At 37.4% G+C, this 19,796-nt stretch overlaps 1 protein-coding gene across 7 annotated transcripts in view; it reads left to right on the top strand.

The window, feature by feature from the left end:
- The first annotated feature begins 304 nt into the window (after positions 1 to 304).
- Positions 305 to 19,796, top strand: part of MAP3K13 (mitogen-activated protein kinase kinase kinase 13) — a 169,163-nt gene continuing 149,671 nt past the window's right edge. For 3 of the 7 annotated variants that reach the window (XM_053903564.1, XM_053903565.1, XM_019463402.2), the window contains exons 1-2: positions 438 to 623; positions 2,308 to 2,434. The gene's annotated coding sequence lies outside the window, so the exon portion shown is untranslated. Of the gene's footprint in view, positions 417 to 437; positions 624 to 2,300; positions 2,435 to 13,421; positions 13,554 to 19,796 lie in introns of those variants that run through there. The other 4 variants (XM_053903562.1, XM_019463399.2, XM_019463400.2 and 1 more) reach the window with 4 other exon arrangements.

Here is a 19,796-nt window from a genome sequence, read left to right as displayed (position 1 = left end):
CACACTCCCAAGCACTCCACGGCGCAGAGAAATCGGAAAAATCACAACAATCTGTGTTCAAGACACAGAGGGAGCATAAGAAACTTCAGAAGCCTGCAGAAGCTGGCAAAGAAGTCTGAAAAACAAAAAATGAACTTCTCCGAGCTGGATTATACAACCGTTTAAAAAAGCTGGCCGCAAGAGAACCCGATAAATAGGATCAGGAGCGCTTTGGGATCCGGGGGAAACCGAGGAAGAAATCGGAAGTGACATCTAGCGAGGTTGGGCGCTGAGCGGGACTACCTGGCCTAGCGGAATTTCGGGCGGAAGTGATGCACAGGAAGTTACGCCCTGGAGGCGGTCCCTGGTGGTGGAGGGCGTCGCGATGGGAGGGGCGGAGCGTCTGTGGTCATCCTGGAACCTTGGATCCGGGGCAGGTAACCTGCGGGCCAAACTTGGACGGGGTCAGGGGTGGAAGTTGAGGTTGGCGGCCTAGCTTGCTGCAGGCCCCAGTTTGGGCAGGGAGAGGTGGCTTGCGTTAGGCTGGAAGAAAAGCTCCTTGCCGTGGGACTGCCCGGGGAGACAGGGGTGCGAGGAACTTTGGGAACCGGGTTGTGAGGACCCAGGTCGTCGAGGAAATACAGGTTGAGACTTCAGGAATTGGTCATCGCCGGGGGTTCATGAGCTCCTGAGCCTTGGCGCTCTGGGGTTAGAGGTGGAGCCTGGGCATTGAGATGAGCAGATCTAGAGTTCATTTCTTACTCACTCCGACCCCCGCCTCCGTTCTGTTAATAGGGGACAGGTACTTCACCTCTTAATCCAGGACAATGCCTTGCCACTATTGGGCATTCTTTAGATGTTGTTGGATGAATGAATAATTTAATATGAACGCACGAACCAGATTCTCACTGAGAAGGGAGAACTTCTCCCGAACTTCAGGATCTCTACCTGAGTGTGGAAGTGACTCCAATTTAGTTTGCTAGCCTGTGAGTTACGAGGATGCTGAAGGAGTATTCAGAACACGATTGTTGTTTTGTGGGGTTATTGCAATTTAGAAATATTTGTCTTAATATTTTCGATGGTGGGAGTGGAGGATAAGGCGACTAATTTAGCTTCTTTCAGATTCTTTTACTTTTCTGGGAAGAACTTCCAGGTAATGGGGTAGGTGGGGGAGGTGGCCATCAAACGGTAAGCTGCAGGTGTAGCACGGAGCTTTTAATTAGTGATATAAGTGCTTTCTTTTCAGCAATGTAACTTACTTTCTGTTTTTTCCATGTTTTCTTTCTTATATTGGGGTACTTCTTACATTTGAGAGGTAAATAAGAATTATTTCATAACAAAGATGAAAATATTAATTTATAAAAGTCCAGTCAGAGATTTCACCTGGTGTGTTCACATAACATCAACTCCTTACACACAGTTGTAGGAGGCATCCAAAAGAATGACTCCCAGGAGATTAAATTGTCTTCTCTATAAAATATTTGTTTAGGTGTCTTAAATGTGATGAAGAATGGGCACAGACCTAAAGAACAGATGCTGTAACCAGATTGGTTTCGATTGTCAAATGAGAAAAAGTGTGGAGGACGGACACATCAGGCAGTGTAATGGGATCTGGGCATGAATCATTATCTGGATGCAGTGATTGTGTTTATGGGCTTTGTGCTGTCTAATGTAGCTCCTAAGAGGTTCTAGAATCTTTTTAGACTGGATATAATGGAATAGGAAAACCTGAATGTATGCCTTTGTTTGTTTTTACAGAGAAGAAACTAGTAAGCATTTTTAGATTTAAAAATCCAAGGGGCACCTGGCTGCCTCGGTCAGTGGAGCATGTGACTTGATCTCAGGGTTGTGGGTTTGAGCCCTGTGTTAGATGTAGAGATTACTTAAAAATAAAATCGTAAAAAAGAAATTCAAGATATTTTTAAAAATAGGTTGAAAAAACCTAGAAAGTAGACATGTAAATACATTTTTATAGTCATTTAAATTTAAAAAGTTTGCCTGCCTTTAAAACTTGTTTTCCCAATTTCTGGAAAGTGTTGGTATCCAAATCATTACCATCTTTACATGTTCTCACTATGGTGCCACCTTTAGAATACATATAAATTTGGTACAAAGCACTGTTTTGAGATCCTCTAGATTTTGTTAATAGTAATGTCTTACTTGAAAATATAGTTTTGCCACCTCACTCTGCTGTCCAAGGTCATATTCACTGATTTTGCATATCTAAATGTCTATATTCATAATAATAACTATCACAACTATTATTCATAGTAAGTTAGTGTCCAAGTGGTAACTTAAGTATGTGCATTGACGTTCTTGAGGTTTCAGTTTTGCAGAACACTGATATCAATGGACTCTAACATGGACTTCATTTAAAGAAATCCACCGACCATTATTGGACAAAAACATGAATCAATTTGTATTGTGGCATTCAAATCCTAGCACTTTGGGAAAGGTAAGTTGTTGACTATGTTTTATGTTAGGTGAGAAATAGAACAGCCTTGGATCGGTCTAGGTAATTGTAGGATTGTGTTTGGAAAATGTAGAATGAGTCTCTTCAAATTATGTTTTAATCTAGACCTTCCAGAGAGAAGTTTGTTCTGTATATATGAGGCAATTATTACCATTCCCTATAAAATTGATCAGAAATTAAAGAGATTGGCAAGTTATATTATTCCTGGAAGATTACTGCTCTACCCTCTTTTTTTTTGGGAGATCCCTCAGCACATTAGGGCCTGATAGAATATATCAACCTGGGGATACCCTGTAGCAATAGGGCCTCAGATAGTCATTTAAATCATCTCACATCCAAGTTTGGCTCTGTAATAATATATGTACCAAATCTTTTGGCCAATTTTACTTTATATGTTAGGTTAAAGCGAGAAAAGTAAAAAAAAAAAAAAAAAAGTTCTTTTTTTTCACCCTTTATCCTGCTTTATTTATGCTATTTTTTTTTCCTTTAAAAAAAAAATCTCTTACATGATTCATTCTACAGGCCTTTTATCTTTCTGTCCCAGGGGTCAGCTTTCTGTTTTTTTTCCTATTTCACCTTTCCTAGCTTAGGAGTTTAACTTTCAAATCCTTAACTTCTAACTTTGTGATCATGTTCAGCATCTTTTAATCACTAAGCATTAAACTTATAGTTTTTCCTGGTCTCCTTTGTAGACACACTGACTGCTTTTTTAGAATTTGCTCAATTCCAAAACCAGCCAGTACTTCTAGGAGTTCATCTTTCATATATATTTGTGCTTGCATACAAAAATTTGTATATAAAGGTATCATTACCATATTATTTAAAATTAAAAAAGCAAAGTAGGAATAACCTAAACATCCCTCAGCAGAGGTCTGGTTAAATAAATGCCTTCATGCAACGTAGTACTTTGTAGCTCTTAGAATGAACGAAGCAAATTCATAGGCAGAGATATGGCAAAACCTCTAAGATATATTGTTAACTGAGAAAAAAACGATATAGAACTCTTTGTATAGTATGTTTTCACTTTGTGTTTTTAAAAGCATACATTTATACATATACATGTAAAATTTCTTTAAATCTATGTGAGAAACTATTGACAGGTACTCCTGGTAAATGGGACTATAGGTTTACAGTAGGAAGATGACATATTTTTTTCTGTGTACTCTTTTTGGTGGATTGAATTTTCAATTATGAACATGTTTTTATAATACTAAAGAACAAACAAATGACAAGGCTTCAGCCTAATTTAAGAATTATGGGAGCCAACAACTATTCCTATGACTTTTGTCCTTATAATTATTTGCATCATTCAGAGGGAGTAGGGTTGCCTAAGTGAGGTAACATTTTGTCAGAGCTGCATGGAAGGTTTGATGATATTATTATAGGCTTTTAATCTTGAATTTATACTCACATAGAATTTATAGCATGTTGCTGACCTCACTAGGTAATATGGATGTTACCTTTGTTTGCAAGCTAGGTTTGCATTATATAGGCATGGTTCTTCTGAGCCTCTCAGTATTACTGAATGTGATGGACTTTGTTTTATTTGAATTGCAATTGAAGGACTCTACTCTTTAAACAAATCTTAGTTATTCTTTTACTTTGTCTTGATGTTTAGAGCTGGTTTAAAACATTTCAAAGAATGGCTTATTCTCTCTGTTAGCACAATCAGTAAACCACAAAGAATAGTTTGAAGTGACTGATTATTTGTCATGGGACTCAGCAAAAATTTCTCGTGACATTTACTTCTCTAGCCATCTTTGTCTTTCCACAGTTTCATTGTGGGAAATTTGGAATAGTAATAGGTGAATACAAGAAATTTAAAGATATAATAATCTTCATTTCATTAGTAAAGGGATTTTATTTGAAACTTGCTTAAGAATAGGCTTTGTAAGATACATACCTCTATGATACCACTGATTGTGTATTTCATGAAATCAAAATGAAGGCCACTTATCAGGGGGACTGAGTCATGATTAATGCAATAGAACAGATTATGGTATGTTAGGTGTTTTATACATACTTTGGCAGAGTATTTTGCATATAATCCTTTAAGTTAAATGATGCTTTGCTTCTTGAGGTCAATGAGATTAATCACTACAAGCCACAAAGTGGAAATCATTGGGCAGGATGCCTAGAGTTGGACTCCTTTTCTTGCAATGAATTGAATCCAAGGGTAGACTGTGTTTTCCAGAGTCAAGATGGATATGGTAAAGGTAACACATAGAAAGAAAGGAGCACGTGAACAGGAAAGTTACATGTAGATAACATAGAATTGGGGAAGATACATGTATATGTGTTTGTCTATGCATATAGATATGGATTTATAAAATGCATATATATTTTATTTTACACATAATGTATATAAAATGTATATAAATGTATAATATATACAATAATAATGTATATAATGTATATACAATTTTCTGTAAAACCAGAAGTTCTGGATAGAAAGATACCCAGTTAGCACAGGAGAAAAAGTCAGAATTTTAAGACCTCAGAGCTGGGCCTGTCGTGGGCTAATTCATGATTATGAGAGCAACTTAAAGAATTTGGGATGTTTTAAGATCATTCACAAGTTCAAGTGATGGCAAGGTAGATAGAAGCCTGAGAGAAAATTAAAATCTAGCTACATGTAAGATTATGGATGAAGGTATGTCTTAAGATTCTGTTCTGTGGTATTGTTTTGGGGAAGAGAAAAGAAAGGAGCACTCAAAAATATATGGCTGTTCAATCTGAATTTGAGCTCGGACCATAAGTCTTTACTACCTTTCCAATTGTGTATGACCAAGATGGATGAACTAGATCCACTAACTAACAAGACATTATTCTACAGAACCTGATTTCATTGTTATTTATACCTTGAAGAACACAAGAATTGTTTTTAATCAGTTTTGTGATTATGTAAAAGGATAACTGTGGTGATCTAGATGGAGGGGACTGGACCATTTTGTTCAGAAAATAGAAGACTTTGGAAGAGTTGGAGAAACTGTAGGCTAGGAAGCATACTTGTCTGTTGTTTGAGGCCAAATAAAGGTAGGAAACTAGTCAGCAGGGGAGCAGATTGTGTCTAGAGGCAGTGAACTTGAGGTCATTAGGGCTGCTTAAGCAGAGATTGAACATTGAACATCAGGACTGTTGTATAGGGGATTCTCATTGTATGGGAGATTGTACTAGATTATTATAAAGGTTCCTTTCAAATCCTAACAATTTCTTTTTATACTGCAATGAAGTATTTATCACAGTATGAGTATACATTCTATCATCCCTGTCTTTAAAGTTTTTTTAAATATTTATTTATTTTTGAGAGAGAGACAGAGAGACAGAGCGCAAGCAGGGCAAGGGCAGAGAGAGAGAGGGAGACACAGAATCTGAAATAGGCTCCAGGCTGCAAGCTGTCAGCACAGAGCCCAATGCAGGGCTTGAACTCAGGAACGGCGAGATCATGACCTGAGCCAAAGTCGGACGCTTAACCAACTGAGCCACCCAGGTGCCCGTATCATCCCTGTCATTAAATACTGATAGCTAACTTATCCACCGATCACTTATCCACTAATCTCAACTTACCTAAACCAGGAAGTAAATTTAAAAATTACCTGACTTGCCAAATTTTAAGATGCAAAACCCATAGGCTTTTTCTTAGGTCCTTAGTCAGTTTATTGACTTTTTTTTTAGAAGATAGTTCTAATAGGCTTAATTAACTGGTATCTTACCCCACAGTATGCTAGAAGCAGCAAATTGTGAGTGGGCCAAGTGCTATTGTAAGTTCAATATATATCCATGCTAATAATGGTGATGACATGTGTAACAGCCTTTATTTTATTATACAAGTGACCCATGTCCACTTGACAAAAACTAGAATACAGAAATACATTTTGGGGTGATATAAATATACACATATATATATATATTTATATTTATATATCACCAAAAGAGAAATAATCACCTATAATCCCCTACCATTATTAATATTTTAGTGGTATGTTATTTTTAAAGTCCTTTGACATTCCTGCAGAATGTCACTTTGGAGTAGTGACTGCTGAAACTGATTCTACATTACTCCTGTTTGGAAACTGAAATTAGTCACTATCCTTTCTAATCAGAACATGCAGTGAAAGATTGTGACATGGCAGAATGCTGATTTGAAGAAAGCCTTAGTCTTGGTCGATTTTGTTGCACTGAAACCAATTTTATATTAGTGGGTATAGGTTGATAGTCTTGAGACAGAGGGCCTGAGTTTGAATCCTAATTCCACTATTTATCAGCCAGGTAAACTACCAGATTTTCTTAATTTTTGTGTGCCTCAGTTTCTTCCTTTGTAAATTGAGGATAACACAATTATCAAATTCATAAGATTGTTGTGAGGGTTAAATAAATTAATCTACATAAAATTCTTAGAGTAGTGCCCAGCACAAAGTATAGAATCAGTATATATTAGTTGCTATTATTATTGTTAATTTTTAAAAGCTTAAAAGTTTTCTTGGAAAAAAGGCAGGTTTATAGGAGGACATAAAATAAAAAGAAACAATGAGCACTAAGGTAGTCCGTGAGATTTACTATATGTTTTTCATTAAAACCTGCAAACTGGTCTGAATTTTTCCACTGTATGGTGTTGTCTTTTCTCCCTTGTTAAATATTTTCAAACCATAATATTCCTAGTTCAGTTTCTTTCTGTACCCCACAAAAGCAACCTTATTTTATGCTGTCTCTTCCAACAAATATTTTGGCCATGCTTTCAAAGATCAAAAGCTGTTTTAGACTATCGAATACCATGGCTAGTGATCAGAGAGATTCAGGAAATTATCATTAAGTCAGTTTATCTGACTACAGCCCCGGTTGGTTCTATAAGAAGTTTGATTTCTGCAATTTGAAGAATATTAATTAGATAAACCAGTGAGCATATTTAGCCATTCTGTATACTATATCTCTTAAAATCTTTGTTTCCTTTTCTTTTTCTTTATTTCACTGGGGTTTTCTCTTTCTATTCTTTCAGCATGGTATCTGGTAGTCTAATTATTGGCCAAAGAGTTAAAGCTTTTCAGAACCCTTAAAAAAATTGATTAGGCTTGCTAGTAGAATTTGTGTGTGTGTGTGTGTGTGTGTGTGTGTGTGTGTGTGTGTGTGTGTGTGTTTTAAACATCAAGTACACATTTTTGAAGACCGTGGGGCCCTCCATCATTATGCATTCAAGATTTGAGTTTGAATAACTTCATCAAGACTTAGATCCTCTTCAAAAGCCTCAAGTTTCATCTGCATTAAAGCTCTTCATTGAATCCTCTTACAAAAGTAAAAGCTTACAGGGACTAAAATCCACCAAAGCATTCCATTTTATATCCTTTCCTCTGATTTCTCTTCAATTTCCTTGGCCTTTACGGTCTTTCATATTGCTTATGTTCCTTCAGATTGGAGCCAAGGAACAGTGCCTTCCAAAGGAATATATGTCCAGTGGCCATAGTTTTCATCAGTAGAGAAGCATAAACTGGGCATGATAAGTTTAGAATCAGGTCTTTTGTTGTAGCCTATAAAAACCTGAATCAACAAAAAGCAGTGAGAGTGAAGTGGTAAAAATATTTGAGGTCAGATTATATTGTCAGTGGCTTAGAGAGAAGAGCCCTTGACCTAAAAGTTAATGATGCTTATTCTCTGCCTCTTACTAGATATTTTGTAACTGGGAAAGTCACATACCCTCTCAACCTTAATTTCATCTGTAAAGTAAATCTGATAATATCTTCCCTGCCTACCTTCCAGGGTTGTTGTGAGGGTCAAATGAAATAATGTATATAAAAAGGACTTTTATATAAATGTGCAGTATGGGCATAGAGTCCTGTTACAAGTCATTCCCTCAGGTCTTGGGCCTGGGAATGTAGATGATTTAAGCACATTGAAAGTGGACATCACATCCAGGATACATACATGGGAACAAGGCTATGTTAATTTTTGTTTTCACTGAGTACTCAGAGTACTCTTGCAGGCTAATTCTAAGAAGGAAGAAAACTGTAAATTTCCCTAAAATTGTAAGTTAGCATTTATATTCCTCTAGAGCAGTTATGTGTTGTAATACATTCGTAGCTCACAGCATTTGCCTACTAAGTTGTGACCAGCATTTTTGTTAAGTGAAGGAACGTAGAGCAAAAAATTTCACCCTGCATCCCACACAGTAAGAGTACAGTAATATGTATGTGTGAATGTGTGTGTATTTGTATTTGTGTACTTCGTCGTAAATAAAATGCATTTTTTTCCTATGAGTTGTAGTCGCTGATCCAGGTGTCTTATTTTAGCATTAATGCTTTTCTACCCATTTGGATTCTTAGGACACCGTTTCTTTTTTACTTCATACTACTGCTATTTGTGACAAAGGAATTGACGATTAATATCACTCTGATTTTTAGCCTAATTAATGAGATTTTTTTTCATTTCAGAGCACAAAGAAAGCCTCTAGGCCTTCTGGGTATTTTATTTAATATTCTAATACCATCAACTCTGACACATCAACTCTTAAATGTTAAAAACATTTAAGGTTGGTTCAACCTCATACTAGTAGAAAGATTGTATCAAATGTATTTTCTTTTAAAAATCTTTTGCTTTTGTCTTCTTGGCCTAATGGAAAACAAAAAGCTCCTATTTAGGTTAAAATTGTTTGAGGACTCCAGGCAGACAGGCTATAGAGAATATAGTTAGCACGACTAGGAGTTTGATGGTCTCTAAAAGAGAAAATGTCAAGTTGTCTTTCTTTGAGTGACTAAATTTATCTTTAATGACTTAAGTAAGTCACCAGTATTATTCAACTTTTCCTAAAAACAGATAATCCACTTTTTTGGTGACAGCATTGGTAGGAATAAGGTGACTTTTAAAGAACTAAGTCTTTAGTGCTATAGTGTACTGAAAATTTATATTTGGTGCCTTGGGATTATTTACTTAAGCTTTGATGGAATGCTGTAGAAAACATTGATGTTCCTGCTTTGTAAGCATGTATAATGTAAATGTGCTTAAATCATGTATATAATTTGTATTATATAAATCTATATAATACTAGCAACATGAATATTTATCAGAAGATTTAAGATGTAGAATCCAGCTGCTTTATTTTGCTGAACAGTCATAGCCAAGTTTCATACATCAGTGGAAACAACAAATTGCATAACTTGTGCAATTTGTGTATAACAATTGGCAGCAATGGCATATAGGCTTATTAGCATATATGATCAGCTTTTTCTTATTCCTCCTCTGCAGAAGGAATCACATCGGTATCTATATTCTCTCTGTGAAGGAGATAGGATCTATCTACACAAAAAGTCAAGAAAAGTAGGCAACCTCAGCCATTCTTGACTTTCTTCCTCAACTCTCAGGAATTTAATCCATCATCATATTCTGTCTTTTCTCCCTCCTAAGTGTCTTTCAAACTCTCCACATCTTTCTGTTCCCACATCCACTACACTTATTTACACCTCCATTATCTTTGCCCTCACTTCTTTAATAGCTGATTGGCCTGCTGTACACACTCCTTACTCCTCTAATCTCATTGCTTTTAGAGTCATCTTTAAAAAAAAATTTTTTTTACGTTTATTCATTTTTGAGAGAGAGGGACAGAGCACAAGCAGGGGAGGGGCAGAGAGAGAGGGAGTCACAGAATCCGAAGCAGGCTCCAGGCTCTGAGCTGTCAGCACAGAGTCGGACGCGGGGCTCGAACTCACGAACTGAGAGATCATGACCTGAGCCGAAGTCGGAGGCTCAACCGACTGAGCCGCCCAGGTGCCCCTAGAGTCATCTTCTAAAAATACAACTCTAATTTCTTTTGAGTCATCTTCAAAAAACACAACTCTAGGGGTACCTGGGTGGCTCAGTCGGTTAAGCATCTGACTTTGACTCACATCATAATCTCAAGATTTGTGGGTTCAAGCCCTGTGTTGGGCTCTGTGCCTAGGAAAATCCTAGTAAATAGTATGGATTCAGTAAATATTTGCAGACTAATGCTTCCCACAGCTACCACTCTTTTCATTTAGATATTTCAGATACTGTACATTCTTCTAATTTATGTAATTTCTTCTCTTCAGAACCTTCCAGTTGCTTCTCATCTCATTCCATTTATAAGCCAGAGTCTTTATGATGGTCTCCAGGGCCTTACCTGAGCTGCCTTTGCTCTCCCCTTATCTCTCGATCATCTGATGGTCAGCCCCAGCCACTCTGGTCTCCTAGCTGACCCTCAGAAACACAAATCTCTGTTCTGCCTTGGGAACTTGGTACTTGATATTCCCTGTGCCTGAAATGCTCTTGCCTTAGATATCTTTGTGGGTTTAATCTCTCATCTTCAGTTCCTTCACGTCACGGTTTGTCCCCTCAATAAGTCCCTCTCTGACCGTCTTATTTAAAATTGTAAACTCATCACCACCCCATGACATTTCTCTTCCCCTTCCCTGCTTTATTTTTCTCCATGGTACTTACCTCTGACTGACACACTATTCAGCATTGTTTCTCCCCAGCACCCAGAACAAGAGGCAAGTTGTAAATTTGGCTTATTAAAGAATTTAACTTGATCAGAAATGATCATTGGACTGGAATAATGAACTTTGTTCTGTGGCACAGGTCACAGACATTGGGGTCATACATAGAAACCCAGAAAACCTACTTGATTTAACAATAGGAAGTCATGAAATTACTCTTCTTTTAAAAATGTATTATTTATTTATTTTGAGAGAGAGAGAGAGAGAGAACACACACATGAATCCAGGAGGGGCAGAGAGAGGGAGAGAGAATCCCAAGTAGGCTCCATGCTGTCAGTGAAGAGCCAAACTCGGGGCTTGACTATGAGATCTTGGCCTGAGCCAAAATCAAGAGCCAGATGCTTACCTGACTGAGCCACCCAGGTGCTCCCATGAAATTACTCTCCTAGAAAGAACTTGCTATCTGTATTAGGAAATTCTCCACTGGTATAAAACATGAACAGTCTATCCATAATAAAGCCTCTGCTACATCTGAGAGATGACAGTCATGGCCACCATGCTTATATTGTGTGCAGGACATTTCCAAGGTTGATTCAAACTTAGTAATGGAATAATTTTGAAAGTCCACTGTCAAAGAAACCTACCAGGACATTAATTATTCTAGTTTCTCTGACTCTAATCATGAGATAGTATGAGATTCCAGTGGTTATGGCCTCCTTCCTCTTGAGGTAGAGAATTGGCAACTTAGAAATTGATTTTTCATGGGCGCCTGGGTGGCTCAGTCGGTTAAAAGTCCGACTTCAGCTCAGGTCATGATCTCGCAGTTTGTGGGTTGGAGCCCTGTGTAGGGCTCTGCCCTGACAATGCAGAGCCTGCTTGGAATTCTGTCTCCTCCTCTCCCTGCCCCTCCCCCACTCACACTCTTTCTCTCTCAAAATAAATAAACTTAAAAAAAAAAAAAAGAGTTTTCATTCTGCAGTATATACATGTATCAAATGATTGCCCTACACTTTAACCAATGCAAGGTTATGTATGTTAATTATATCAATAAAACTTGAAAAAAAGAAATAGACTTTTATATAATTAACAATTGAATTGAGGTGAAGGATTGGGAGTAAAGCAGATGAATTAGACTTCAAGAAATCTTTCACCGATATAGTAACCAAAATGAAAGTTACCTGGTGTGTATGTGCGTGCATGTGTGTGTGTATTTGTGTGTGTGTGAAGTTAAATGGGACATCATAGAGTACATGCCTTTGTGTTCATGTGATGTATACTTTCCCAATTCTGTTTTGTCTTTTTGCCATTTAAAACTGAGTCTGAGAATTGTGGAGATCACTGTAGGTCAGAGATAAACAGGGGATGTGTGTGAGTGTAGACTGCAAGCCTTTCAGTTAACTGCAGTACTTTGTTAAACAAGGCTGGTATTTTGAAGCAAAAGATGAGAATATTTAGCTAGGTGGGGTTCCACTGGCAAAATGTGCTCTTATTTGATTTTTTCTTCTTTTTTACCTTTCTCCTTTCTATCTTTGACCTGGACATAAACAGTACTTTTTGAAATAAAATCTTCTGTTCTGCCCTGCTTTTCAGGATTGAAAGAGGAGAACTGAACCAACATTAGACTTAGAGAAATAATGAAAATGTGTATTTTTGAAAACTCATTTATGTTCCATGTTTCTCAAAAAAAAAAAAAAGAATATGAGGAGACATGTTGGTACACAGTTGATAGTTGCTCATAGTACTCTCTGATTTTTTTATTTCTGCAGTATCAGTTGTAGTATTTCCTCTTCCACTTTGGATTTTTGTTTGAATTTTCTCTTTTTTTATTTTTCTTCATGAAGCTAAGACTTGTCAATTTTGTTGATCTTTTTAAAAATCAGCCTTTCATTTTGTTGATTTTTAAATTTTTTCCAAATTTTGTTTATTACTGCACTAATTTTTATTATTTCCTTCCTTCTGCTAATTGGGTTTAGTTTGTTCTTTTTCTAGTTCTTTAAGTTAGGTTATTGATTTGAGATCTTTTTTCTTCTTTATTTTTTTTAACTTTTAATCTTTCTTTATTTCTTTCTTCCTTCCTTTCTTTCTTTCTTTCTTTTTTCTTCTTAAATGTAGGCATTTACTGCTATAAGCTCCATTCTTAATACTGCTTTTGTTGCCCCCTATAAATTTTGGTATGTTGTGTTTCTGTTTTCATTTGTCTCAAAGTGTTTTCTAATTTCTTATGTGATTTTTTTTCTTTGACCGTGGTTAAGAGTGTGTTGTTTAATTTCCACATATTTGGGGATTTTCCCATTCGTTTTCTTCTGCTCTAGAATTTCTGTTTCTGTCTTTGTTGGTGTTCTCATTTTGTTCATGCATCATTTTCCTAATTTCTTTTATTTGACCATGCTCTCTTTTAGCACAGTGAACATCTTTAAGATGATTGTTTTGCATTTTTTGTCAGGTAATTCATGCACTTCCATCCCTTCAGGATCAGTTTCTGAAGATTTATTTTGTTCCCTTGACTTTGGGCCACGTTTCTGTTTTTTCAGGGAATTTTGCTGGGATTTGTGCATTTGAAAAAACAGCTACCTCTCTCGGTTCTATGGACTGGCTTCATACACAGGGAGACTTTCATCAGTCAGCCAACTAAAGATTCTGGAGACTTCTCAAACTTGGCATGGGTATGCATCTTCTCTGGGCTTGTTTGCGTGCCAGTTAGAAAGGTTCTCCAGTTGCTTTTTCAGGAGTTGGTAATCTTTTGTTCGCTCTGATGTTCATCTGTGGTATTGTAGGCTTTCTGGTGCAAGAGCTCAACTCTGTGTTCTCCCATTTCCAGTGACCCCAAGGCATCCATCCAAAGTATGCCTCAGCGTTCCAAGTCAGATGAGACAAACCAGTCTCTCAGGCAGTCTTTCGAATATTTGGAATGTTCTGTTCTTCTCATTCTGATGGAGTTGCTGTGGATTGGGTGTTTACTTCTGATCACACAGAAGTGTACCACCTTGGGGGAAGGGCTACAACAGGTGAAATGAAATGGCTTTCTTACCCATTCAATGTGGCTGTTCTTGGGTTTGAGTTTTTCCGGGGTACTACAACTTCTTAACTGGTTTTTGGAGGCCACATACAGGCCTTTTAGACCATATATTGTTAAGTTAGTGTCTCATTGGGACAACTAGATCTGGGGCTTCCTATTTAGCCATCTTACCCTGTCAGCACAGAGCCCGATCCAGGGCTTGAACTCACACAAGATCATGACCTGAGCCAAAGTCAGATGCTTAACCGACTGAGTCACCCAGGTGCCCCACCAATAATTTTCTTGTGTGAAGCAAAAATCTTAAGCCACTGGGGAAGGGACAGGAAACTTTGTTTTTCAGGGTCCAGGCAAAGATTCATTGCTTCTGAGGGTAAGGTAGAAGCAAAAGCTTTCTGCACTGGGAGGTACAGGAAACTCTCCACCATTAGCTGCTGCTACTACTTGTGGTTAGTATGGGGTCTGGCGTGCTGGAGGGGTTTTTGCAGTGTTCCCTTATAGATACAAGGCAGAGTTTCACTGCCACGGGGGGTTGGGGGTGTCTATACCTGAGGCATAGACGTATAGGGCCTGCCTAAGACTGAGTCCAGACCAAGAGAACGAATACACTTAACAATGAGTAACAAACAACAGCAGTCTATCTCTTCAGAAGGGGCAAGGATGCAGAGAAAGAACCCCTTCTGTGGCACAGACATGCAGTGACCACTGAAAGCTGAGTGTGGAGCAGGAACACTGAATAAAACGTGAGTATCCTGGGGTCCACACTAAGCACAAAGTAGCTGTTGCCCACTGCTGGAGGAAGAGGCACAGAAAGTAACTATAGCAACAATAAAACCAGCTCACCTACTGACTAGATTATGTCTCTTTGGAATTTCAGTTTACCTGGTTGCAGGACAGAAGAATAAGCATGCACATTTTTCCAAGAGTTACTATTCTTTTCCCTAGTTTGTATGGTTATTCTGTAGTCAGTGTGTGGCATTAAATCAAAAATTTAAAAATATATGAAATATATTTAAAATATATGTATTTTTAAGATACAAAGCAACAGACAGACCCAGCACCAGAGATGATTCATGTTGGAACTATCAGACAGGAACTTTAATTGTGACTAGTACGTTAAAGAATCTAGTGGAAAAGGCAGGACATATGCATGAACAGATGAAGAATTTTAGCAGAGAAATATAAACTATAAAAAAGGGGAAAGAAGATTCAGACACATTTTTTAAAAATGTGGTGGCCCTTCATATTTGCTGAAGTGATCTATTAAAATGTTCATTGCATCACTGTTTTATTTTTTAAATGCTTATTTATTTCTGGGAGAGAGCACATGCATGTGTGCAAGCAGGGGAGGGGCAGAGGGAGGCTGGAGACAGAGAATCCCCAGCAGGCTCCATGCTGTCAGTGCAGAGCCCAACATGGGGCTCAAACCCCTTTACCATGAGATCATGAGATCATGACCTGAGCTGAAGTCGGACGCTTAATAGACTGTGCCACCCAGATGCCCTTATTGCATCACTATTTTAAAAGAGAAAGAAAAAAAGAAATAGCCCAAACATCTATCAAGAGGAAAATGGATGAATAAACTTTGCTGGGCTATTCATTCAATGGCATAAATTCACCAATGCATTATAGAGCTTCTTACCTCAACAGGGATCAATCTCAAAAAGGAATGTTAAGTAAAATAAGTTTCAAAAGCACCTTATACATTTTCATAAAGATGAAAAATAGTACTTTGGGGGGGTTGATAAACACTAGATTCAGAATAGTGATTAAAGTATTATGGAGGAGAATGTGAACTTGGAAGGGTACAGAGGGTATTTGAAAGTTTTTATATTTTGGAAACTATCTGACACAATCATGAAAAACATGAGATAGTGGTGGGAAAAGGGTGAATTATTGTCAAGTTACCTGTGGAGTAGAATAGGAAAGCTCTTTAGACTCTTAGGAACTCTAGACACTGGCTCCTTTCTCTACACAGGCTCTGGATTCTAACCACGGAGGAACTACCTTGCTGAGTTTGTTAATCACTGTATAACAGTGAGTGCTGCTATGGTAATGCCCTGATTTGGGGCATGGGCCCTGGGTGAGGGGTAGGATATACTGGCATAAAATAACGTTTCTCAAATGGCGCGGTAGAGTACAGCAATTCCTAAGAGATCAAGACATAACCTACTACAGTTTACTTCCCCTCAGCATCAGTGCATCTCTGTCACTGAATTACTACCTGGCATTGTAATTATTAAATTTCTCCCTGTAGGGGCGCCTGGGTGGCTCAGTCACTTGAGCCTCCAACTCTAGCTCAGGTCATGATCTCACGGTTCATGGGTTTGAGCCCTGCATCAGGCTTGCTGCTATCAATGCAAAGCCTGTTTTGGATCCTCTGTCCCCCTTTCTCTCTGTCCTTCCCCTTACTTACACTGTCTCTCGCAAAAATAAATAAACATTTAAAAAAATAATAAAAAATACATTTCTCCTTGTCCAACTAGACGGTTAGCTCTTCAAGCACTCATTCTCAAGCACATAGTAGATGCTTAATAAATATTTGTGGAAATGAGTGCCCCTTTCCAAGAGATGCAATAAAGTTAGTAAAAGATAGGCAGTTACACCTCAGTACATTAAATATGTGGCCAAATGGGATCTTTTGCATAACCGATGGCTATATTACCCTTTAGAACAATGGTTCTCAAACTTTAATATGCATCAGAATCACTCCAGAGGAGTAATTTAACAAAAATTAGGTGCGTGTGTGTGTAAACAAAAACATATTGGTAGGCCTTACCCTAGAGTTTCTGATTTAGTAGGGATGGATGGGACCTGATAGATAATTTGCATTTCTAACAAGTTCCCATGTAATGGTGATGCTGCTGGTCCAGAGACAATAAGTTGAGAATCACTGCATTAGAAAAATCCTGGGAAAAAAACATGGAGATACATAATGAAAATAACAAAATCACATACCCTTTTTCTCCATGTATCATTCCTTTGGGAATACTTCCTAAAGAGATTTAAAAAAAACAACAACAACAAAGGAAAAGGAAAAGACAAGCAAATTATTTAAAACACAAATTTTGCTACTCTGCCCTGTTGCAAATGGGGTATTAACCACCTCTGTTTCCAGATGCTAATCTGTAAAGTGGGGATAACAGTATGTTTTTAAACTGGAAGTATCTCCCAGGGTTGTTGTAAAGATTAAATTGATTAGGTAAAGTGTTCAGAACAATGTCTGGCTTAATATACATTAGCTATTACTGTTTTTGATTAAGAAATTTCAAGACTAACCATAGAAGAAAAAAGAGGTCTGAGCAGAATACATCAATATGGGAGTCATTAGGACAAAGGAGGTCAAGAAGAGAAAGCTCTGAACAACAACAACGACAACAAAGGGCTCTGAATATACTTTCCATAATTTGTGAAAATGAAACTATATCCTAGAAGCCAAAACACTTGTTTTTACATTTAAGAGTTTACTGTTTGGTAGGTAACATCACATAAAAATCTTTGCATTGAATGGCTTATATTTTTTATTTTCCAAAATGAAAATAACCTTATTGGAATCTTTTTGGTTATAAATATATGTGTGCCCAAATATATTAAAAATCATAAAAGGTGTTCTTAAAATCCCCTCCCTTGCCTGAGATGCGTTGTTTTTACTAATATGCTTTAAGACATCTGTCCATATTGCATTGCGTCTTTTATTTATTTTATTTTTTATTTTTATTTTGAGAAAGAAAGAGAGCATGAGTGGAGAGGAGCAGAGGGAGAGGGAGAAAGAGAGAATCTTAAGCAGGCTTCACGCCCAGTGCAGAGCCCAACCTCACAACTGTGAGATCATGACCTGAGCTGAAATTAGAGTCAGATACTTAGCCGACTGAGCCACCCAGGTGTCCCTATACTGCACCACTTTTTTTTTTTTTTTTTAAGTTTTATTTATTTTTGAGACAGGGAGAGACAGAGCATGAACAGGGGAGGATCAGAGAGAGGGAGACACAGAATCTGAAACAGGCTCCAGGCTCTGAGCTGTCAGCACAGAGCCCGACGCAGGGCTTGAACTCACGGACCGAGAGGTCATGACCTGAGCTGAAGTCGGCCGCTTAACCGACTGAGCCACCCAGGCGCCCCTGCACCACTTTTAAAGAAAGCATTTTGGAATGTAAAGGTTAGGAAATAATTATGAATTGTTTATGTTACATAACTAATATTTCTAAACTAATAGCAAAAGTTTTTGTTTTTTTTTTTTCGTTTTTGCTAACTAGATGGGAATAGGGACGTGGAGATGGAAGGGGGAATGCTTGAGAGCATTAAATTTGATTAAGTTTTCTTTCTTCCCTGCCTCTCGCCATCACATTTTTATTCCAACTTCCTCTGAAAAATCAGGGCCACAGTTAGACATTGAATTACTATCCCATTCATTGTTCTTCCTAACTAGACGTAGGTAGGGACAGGAAACATTGTGAGCTTGGGCAAGAGGAACAATTCAATGGCTTCTCATTCTATCCTGTAACTATTGTGATGTCATACTAATGGATTAAAATTCTTTAAGAAACCTGTAATGAGAAGATTCCAGGCACTATTATAAAATGGTAGAGAAATAGTCTAGGGACAATGTTCAAATGCAGTGATTCCTCTCCTGAACTTTCCCTGATAGTCTTTCCCCATTCACTCTACCCTTCATCTCGACTTCTGAGACACTGACAAGTTCTATAGAAACTCAGATTGTGAAATGTTTCATTTTTATCTATCCTGAACCAATTTTTGACAGCAGGATAGATGACTGGGCTAAAATCCTAGGCAACATTTAATGTACTTTCATCTTCTGAAAATGAGAGAGAGAAGAGCCAAGGGTGAAACTAAGAGGTGTGGGGAAAATTTTTGTTGGGGAAGTCTTTTGTTTCTGTTCTAAATCATCCCCACTGTTACTTATGACCCTATTGATTATTGGTGGTTTCGAGTTAGTTTCATAATTGCCACACACTGGAAAAGGCAGCGTGTCCAAAGCCTTACACAATAAATCTGAGATAACTCCCTCTCAGTGAAAGTAAGTATTTTAAGAAATTCCAAAATAAAGCAAAATAAAAATGACTTATATTATCTAGATTTTAAGATATTCTACTTGTATAACTAATGTTTACTAGTTAACAGGAATTAATTCTTGGCTCAGATTCTCATTTCAGCCTGAAATGTTCAGTGTTTGACATGCTTAAAAACTGGTCTGTCTTAGATAACTTGAAGCTGTATCAAGGGCAATTTTCTTGAACAGGGTAAATATGTGAAGGTTTTCTATGTGTAACTGGCTCTATAAATATATAACGCCAAACACGTTTAAGTGATCTTTTCTTAAATAGCATAAGGAGAAAAAGAAGCCTTTCATTTTGTGTAAAGTTTATTGATTCATCTGTTATATAACGTCCAGGTTGAAGGTGCAGAGACAGATACCACTTGGCATACCATTCGAATGTATCATGTGAAAGTAGTTTCTATTTGAAATTTCCAAACAGATACTCCAGAACTGACGGGGAATTCCAGCAAGGTCATTCACCCATTAAACTTTAAAGGAAAAAAAAAAAAACAAAGAGAAAAAAATTGGCTTTGTGTAAACATTAACCTATCTGCTGCTAGTTGTTTTTTTTTTTTTTTAAGGGAGAGTTCAAACTGGATTTCTTTTATATTTCAAATAAAAAATAATAAATTTAATTAATTTGGAGGTTAAGTGTATCTATTGGAGGTTAAGTGCTTATATCACTTTTATATTGGCAAAATATCCACTGCTTAGAAAAATGGCTTTTCACTGTCTAGTCCTTAAAATAAAAGGAGACAGAGGACAGACAGAATTCTTAAAATGTTTTCATTGTGCTTTCCTTGGGAGTCATATCAGTTGAAACAGACCCAGTTCTTG

This window comes from Panthera pardus, unplaced genomic scaffold (genome assembly GCF_024362965.1).
Source record: "Panthera pardus isolate Hobbes unplaced genomic scaffold, ASM2436296v1 HiC_scaffold_16, whole genome shotgun sequence".
NCBI lineage: Eukaryota > Metazoa > Chordata > Mammalia > Carnivora > Felidae > Panthera > Panthera pardus.
The sequence above is the reverse complement of the archived record's forward strand: the minus strand, read 5'-3'. Positions and strand labels throughout refer to the sequence as shown.